This window comes from Mustelus asterias, chromosome 14 (genome assembly GCF_964213995.1).
Source record: "Mustelus asterias chromosome 14, sMusAst1.hap1.1, whole genome shotgun sequence".
Taxonomy (NCBI): domain Eukaryota; kingdom Metazoa; phylum Chordata; class Chondrichthyes; order Carcharhiniformes; family Triakidae; genus Mustelus; species Mustelus asterias.
Genome location: NC_135814.1, coordinates 5,190,688 through 5,197,801, shown reverse-complemented (window position 1 = coordinate 5,197,801; position 7,114 = coordinate 5,190,688). Strand labels below are relative to the sequence as shown.

General features: G+C 43.9%; 1 pseudogene; it reads right to left on the bottom strand.

The window, feature by feature from the left end:
• Positions 1-4,539: 4,539 nt before the first annotated feature.
• On the bottom strand, positions 4,540-7,114 carry LOC144504110 (histone H2B pseudogene; annotated as a pseudogene).

The following is a 7,114-nucleotide window of genomic DNA, read 5'->3' as shown; positions in this document are numbered from 1 at the left end:
ATAAGTGTTGTATCAACTTTCATTTTTACAGCATCTTCAACACAATCAAACATCCCAAAGTGCTTTATAGAAATGTCATCAAGGACAGATGATTGAAAGTTTTTAAGGTGGGAATCAGGTTTAGGCAGTTGTGGACCTGGAGTCACATGTGGACCAAAATGGCAGATTTCTCTTCTCTTCTCCCTGGAGAGACGAAGGATGAGAGGTGACCTGATAGAGGTTTACAAGATGTTGAGGGGTCTGGATAGGGTGGACTCTCAGAGGCTATTTCCAAGGGCTGAAATGGTTGCTACGAGAGGACACAGGTTTAAGGTGCTGGGGGGTAGGTACAGGGGGGATGTCAGGGGTAAGTTTTTCACTCAGAGGGTGGTGGGTGAGTGGAATCGGCTGACGTCGGTGGTGGTGGAGGCAAACCCGTTGGGGTCTTTTAAGAGACTTCTGGATGAGTACATGGGATTTAATGGGATTGAGGGCTATAGATAGGCCTAGAGGTGGGGATGTGATCGGCGCAACTTGTGGGCCGAAGGGCCTGTTTGTGCTGTGGCTTTCTATGTTCTATGTTCTATGTTCTAAAGGATATTAGTGAACCAGATAGGTTTGCCATTCTTTTTGGTAACAAAAATTAGACTAAATTAAACAAACAGAGGAACAAAGCAAGAAGATAAATGAAACTTGGCACTCAAGTCATTTATATTAATGATTTGGATGAGAATTTAGTAGGCATGGTTAGTAAGTTTGCAGATGACACTAAGATTGGTGGCATAGTGGACAGTGCAGAAGGTTATCTCGGATTACAACGGGATCTTGATCAATTGGACCAGTGGGCTGACGAAAGGCAGATGAAGTTTAATTTAGATAAATGCGAGGTGATGCATTTTGGTAGATTGAACCAGGGCAGGCCTTACTCAGTTAATGGTAGGGCGTTGGGGCGAGTTATAAAACAAAGAGATCTAGGGGTACATGTTCATAGCTCCTTGAAAGTGGGGTCACAAGTGGACAGAGTGGTGAAGAAGGCATTCAGTATGCTTAGTTTCATCGGTGAGAACTTGAATACAGGAGTTGGGACATCTTGTTGAAGTTGTACAAGACATTGGACAGGCCACACTTGCAATACTGTGTACAGTTCTGGTCACCCTATTATAGAAGGGATATTACTAAACTAGAAAGAGTGCAGAAAAGATTTACTAGGATGCTCCCGGGTCTTGATGGCTTGAGTTATGAGAGGCTGGATAGACTGGGACTTTTTTTCTCTGGAGTGTAGGAGGCTGAGGGGTGATCTTATAGAGGTCTGTAAAATAATGAGGGGCACCACATGCTCCCTTTCTGGTAACACCCAGCCACAAATAGAACTATGGTAGAGGGGCAGAAAGTCAGGTTAATGACCCCCTCGGTCACCCACTGCCTGGAACTTGATGGCACGTTTAGCCAGGCCCACAAGAAAGTCCTCTTCCTTCTGTGCCCTGCACACACAACCCCTCCTCCCCCCAGAGTGTGGGGGCTGAAGTGCAAACAAAATATTTACAAAAAAGGTATTGGGGTTCTTGAGAAACATTAAGGTAGACAAGTCCCCAGGGCCTGATGGGATATACCCCAGAATACTGAGAGGCAAGGGAGGAAATTGCTGGGGCCTTGAGAGAAATCTTTGTATCCTAACTGGCGACAGGGGAGGTCCCAGAGGATTGGAGAATAGCCAATGTTGTTCCTTTGTTTAAGGGTAGCAAGAATAATCCAGGTAATGACAGGCTGGTGAGCCTTACATCAGTGATAGGGAAATTATTGGAGAGGATTCTTCGAGACAGGATTTATTCCCACTTGGAAATAAGTGGGTGTATTAGAGAGAGTATTAGTGGTTTTGTGAAGGGGAGGTCGTGTCTCATGAACTTGATCGAGTTTTTCAAGGAAGTGACGAAGATGATTGATGAGGGTAGGGCAGTGGATGTTGTCAAAGGCCTTACTGAAGTCCATGTAGACAAGGTCCCTCATGGCAGACTGGTGCAGAAGGTGAAGTCGCATGGGATCAGAGGTGAGCTGGCAAGGTGGATACAAAACTGGCTCGGTCAAAGAAGACAGAGGGTAGCAGTGGAAGGGTGCGTTTCTGATTGGAGGGCTGTGACAAGTGGTGTTCCTTAGGGATCAGTGCTGGGACCTTTGCTGTTTGTAATATATATAGCTTTCTATTCCAGATTTAATAACTGAATTTGAAGCTAGGTGAGATTTGGCTGGGCCTCTGGATCATCATCTTTATGTAATAAGTTTAGACATAACATCTGCAGTACTAAATGTGGATCCAATGTGTACATAATACATTAAATTAGTGTTAAGACAGCTTTAGAAAATTTTGACAGTTATCAGAATGAAAGGAAACTCCATAGTTCAGGTAGTGAACTGCTACTGATTGAGATTTCTCAATTAGGATCAGTAACACTTTCCAAGGGTGATGCTTCCATTTTAATAGAAAATCCTTACCTAGATGAGGGAGCAGGGCAAGTACTTCAGCTGACTCAGGTCATGGGACATGAAGCTGGTCAGGTGGAGGTTAATTGTCTTGTAATAGAACTGTCTACAATAGGTGGTATTGTAGACAGTTAGCAACATTATCAAAACTTGCAGCAGGATCTTGATCAGCTGGGAGGTGGGCCAAGAAATGGCAAATGGAGTTCAGTGCATGGTAGGACCTTGGGAGTATTATGGAACAGAGGGACCTTGGCATTCAGGTGCACAGCTCTCCAAAGGTGGAGTCACAGGTAGATAGGGCAGTGAAGGGGGATTTTAGCCTGCTGACCTTCAGTCAAGGCACTGAATATAGAAGTTGGGAGGTTACATTGACAGTTGTATAGGATGTTGATGAGGCTGCATCTGATGTGTTGGCTGACTTGCTAGAGGAAAGTTATTAACTTACAAGGATGTTGCTAGGACTCAAGTGACTTATAGTGAGAGATTGGACAGGCTAGGACTTTTTTCTTTGACGTGTAGGAGACTGAGGGGTGATTTGAGAGATGCACAAGATCATGAGGTGCATATAGGGTGAATGCACTCAGTCTTTGGGGAAATTGAGAAATAGAGGGCATAGGTTTAAGTAAAGAGGGGAAGAATTAATGGGAATCCGAGGAGTAAAATAATTGTTTTTAATAAAAAGTGGTATGTATGTGGAATGAGCTGCTGGAGGAAGGAGTAAGGCAGGGACATGGACAACATTTAAAGGTAGAGGGATTATGGTCCAAATGGGGTTAGCTTAGATGGGCTTTTTGGTTGGCGTGGACCAGTTTGGGCTAAAGGGCCTGTCTCCATGCTATACATTCTATGAACTCAGAATTGAGGGTCCAATGGAGCTTGAGCATTGAGTCAGAGGTTTACAGCATGGAAACAGGCCCTTCGGCCCAACTTGTCCATGTCACCCCTTAGCTAATCCCAATTTCCCACATCCCTCTATACCTATCGTACCCATGTAACTATCTGAATGCTTTTTAAAAGATCAAGAGGCAGCTTGTTCCAGACACACACCACCTCTGGAACTTGCCCCTCTGGACACTTGTATCTCTTCCCACTCACCTTAAACCTATGCCCTCTAGTTTTAGACTCCCCTACTTTTGGGAAAAGATATTGACTATCTAGCTGATCTTTGCCCCTCATTATTTTATAGACCTCTAAAATCACCCCTCAGCCTCCTACGCTCCAGAGAAAAAAGTCCCAGTCTATGCAGCCTCTCCTTATAACTCAATCCATCAAGTCCCAGTAGCATCCTAGTAAATCTTTTCTGCACTCTTTCTAGTTTAATAATATCCTTTCTATAATAGGGTGACCAGAATTGCACACAGTATTCCAAGTGTGGCTTTACCAATGTCTTGTACAACTTCAACAAGACGTCCCAACTCCTGTATTCAATGTTCTGACCAATTAAACCAAGCATGCCGAATGCTTTTGTCACCACTTTCAAGGAGCTATGAACATGTACCCCGAGATCTTGGTTCTACAACTCCCCAACACCCTACCATTAACTGAGTAAGTCCTGCCCTGGTTCAATCTACCAAAATGCATCACCTCGCATTTGTCTAAATTAAACTCCATCTGCCATTCATCAGCCCACTGGCCCAATTGATCAAGATCCCGTTGCAATTGGAGACAACTTTCTTCACTGTCCACTATGCCACCAATCTTGGTGTCATCTGCAAACTCGAACCATGCCTCCTATATTCTCATCCAAACCATTAATATAAATTATATTAGTGGACCCAGCACTGATCCGAGGCACACCACTGGTCACAGGTCTCCAGTTTGAAAAACAATTCTCTGCAACCATCCTCTGATCAGTTCCCCGTGTGGAGTTGGGACTACCAAGGTGTCCCATAGTGCATCATTCAGATCATATCCAGTCTGACTTTCCAGAGTTCAGGAAATCTGGACCATTGTACAATGTGCAGGGGACCAGATGGAGATCAAGTAACTCAATATCAACTCACTCCCAGCAGGATAGATGTATCAAACTTTATTGAAAAAATAAAAATTTCTTTTGAGTTGCATTAATATAGCAGAACTTGGAAATTATTGAATAGCAGCTTCAGAGAGTCCTCCAGGGAGCACATGACTCAGAGCACTCTGAACTTCTTGGCTGGTGATGGCATGTCTTTTGTTGTAGAGAGCCAACCTGGCAGCCTCAGCAGCTATCTGGTCAAACAGAGGTGAGGAATTCACCTGCACAAATTCCAGGGGGCACCCAGATTCCTGATGTACCTGGAAAGCAAATAACATCGATTCCATTAAACTCAACATCAGATATCAAAAAACCTATCCACCATGTACAGAGGATTCAACAAAGTCTATCCACCAGCAACAAGGTTGGATGTCAGGAGTGTAACATCATACGCTCAGATCAGTGCAGCTCCAAGTACCAAGAATTTACACCATACAGATCCAAACAGTCTGTTGGATCAACACTCCACCCAGTTTGCCATCCACTGCAGCAACTAACCAGGCCTTTAATTACACCTGTCAAACACATGAACAAGCAGAGATGAGAGAACACCATTTAGAGGTTATGGTGGTGTCACTCGACTAGTAATCCAGTGGCCCTGGGGTTCAAATCACCATAGCAGCTGGTGGAATTTAAAGAAAATTACAGCACAGGAACAGGCCCTCCAAGCCTGCAGTGACCATGCTGCCCAACCCTTACCTTTCTGGGGGGGGGGGGGGGGGACCATATCCCTCTACTCATGTATTTGTCAAGACACCCCTTAAAAGTCACCATCATATCTGCTGCCACTATCCTCCCCAGTAGATAGTTCCAGACACCCACCACCCTCAACTTGCCTCTGACATCTCATTTAAACCCATGCTCCTAGTAATTGACTTCCACCCTGGGAAAAAGCTTCTGACCATCCTAAATTCAATCAATTAGTTTAAATCAGAGATGGTATCCATGGCAAACATCAATAGTAAAAACCCATCTGGTTCCTCAGGGAAGGTAATCTGCTCCCCTTACTTGGCCAACTCATTCCCCATTTTATTTCTCCCAAAATCAAGTCAAAACCTTGAGCCCCCTACCCAAGTGGTTCAAGGAAGCAGCTACCAAAGGTAATACTGTTGTCTGGTATCTTCTGCTCCCATTCATATCACAGGTTTATTGGTGAGCACAGAAGTCACATTTCACAATGCAAAAGCAGAAAGGTGGTGCACCTGGGTGAGGAATCATAGACTTTGCTGATTCTCCAATGTCCACACCCAAATTGACCAATTGTTGGGTACCACGATTCCCATGGGAGAAAGTGATGGTGAAAAGTTTCATGTGAGCTAGGGCCAAATGGCAGGACTTTTAAAAAACCAAGCAAGAGTAAAGCCAATTACAAAATTCAGCACAAAGGCTAACTGGCTCATTGGTTAGGCACCTCCTTATCCTTTCCCCAACACTAACCCACCTTGTATGCAAATTTATTTTTCATTATGAAGACCTAGTACAGGACTCTTGAATTCCCTGTCCATTAATGGCCTCTAGCTCTGGTCAGCTGAGAGTGAAAAACACCCATTTCTCATGCAAAATAAAATCTATGAGACTGGGCAGTGTAGAGAACTTACAGCACAAATATATTGGCACCAGTTGCAACAAATTGCAGATAGAACAAATGAGGGGATCATGAAAAGGAGATCAAATGGGGGCTATTGGTGTACACTGCTCACAATTACTCCCAGCATCAACTCTTGGGTCTCCTGCCAGCAGATGACTTGCTCCATTTGGAAAGGGACACAAGTTGGCTAGCTGCAAAGAATCTGGTGCTTATAGGAGCAACGTCAATTGTTTCAAATTCAAGATTTAACATTGAGATTAGGGCTCAAAGATTTGCCTTTCATATCCCATAGAGGGCAGAGGATTTCTCCTCTTCCCACCCCTCCTACACATTGTTACCCAGATGAGCAAGAGGCACCTCCAAGAGTAGCCACACCCTGATTGTGTTAAAATAAAGAGCATTTATTTCCAGCAGCTTCTCGAGTAAGAAACAGCCAGTGAATCAGGAGAGAAACCCAGGTGTCAGTGTTTACATAAAATGGAAACCAGGTCAGGAGAGAGTCACTCCTTAGGAGGACTTTGCCCTCTTTAGGTCAGAGAGGGTGGATAGTTACAGGAATAAAAGTTAAATCTATTATGGCAGACAAACAATGGATTATAAATATACAAAACCACCAAGGTGGATAGGGGAAGTCAGGAGAAATATCTTTACTCCAGATTAGAATGCTTAAGGAAGATAGTGCAGAGCTAGACCAAAAAACTTAAAATGCTAGTTATTTGTTTACTAGTGAGTGACTACCATCAGCAAGTTTCCTAACCTAATTGCACCAACCAGATGGGATTTTAGGCATATTGGTAAAAGGGGCCCTCCACTTGTAACTGGAGTTACAATGGAATCAAACCAACACAGGGACTCACACAGCATAGGGAAATTATATCAACTACTGTACCATTTTAATGAAAAACTCTTCCCAACTCAAAGATCACATCCCTTACCTGTTTCAGCATCTTATAGATGTAAGTCGCATATCCATTCTTCCGCTTGAAGCAAGTCCCTTTCTTTGCTTTGCCCAGCACGGCAGCTTGCTTGTGTTTAACAACAGGAGCAACTGACTTCAT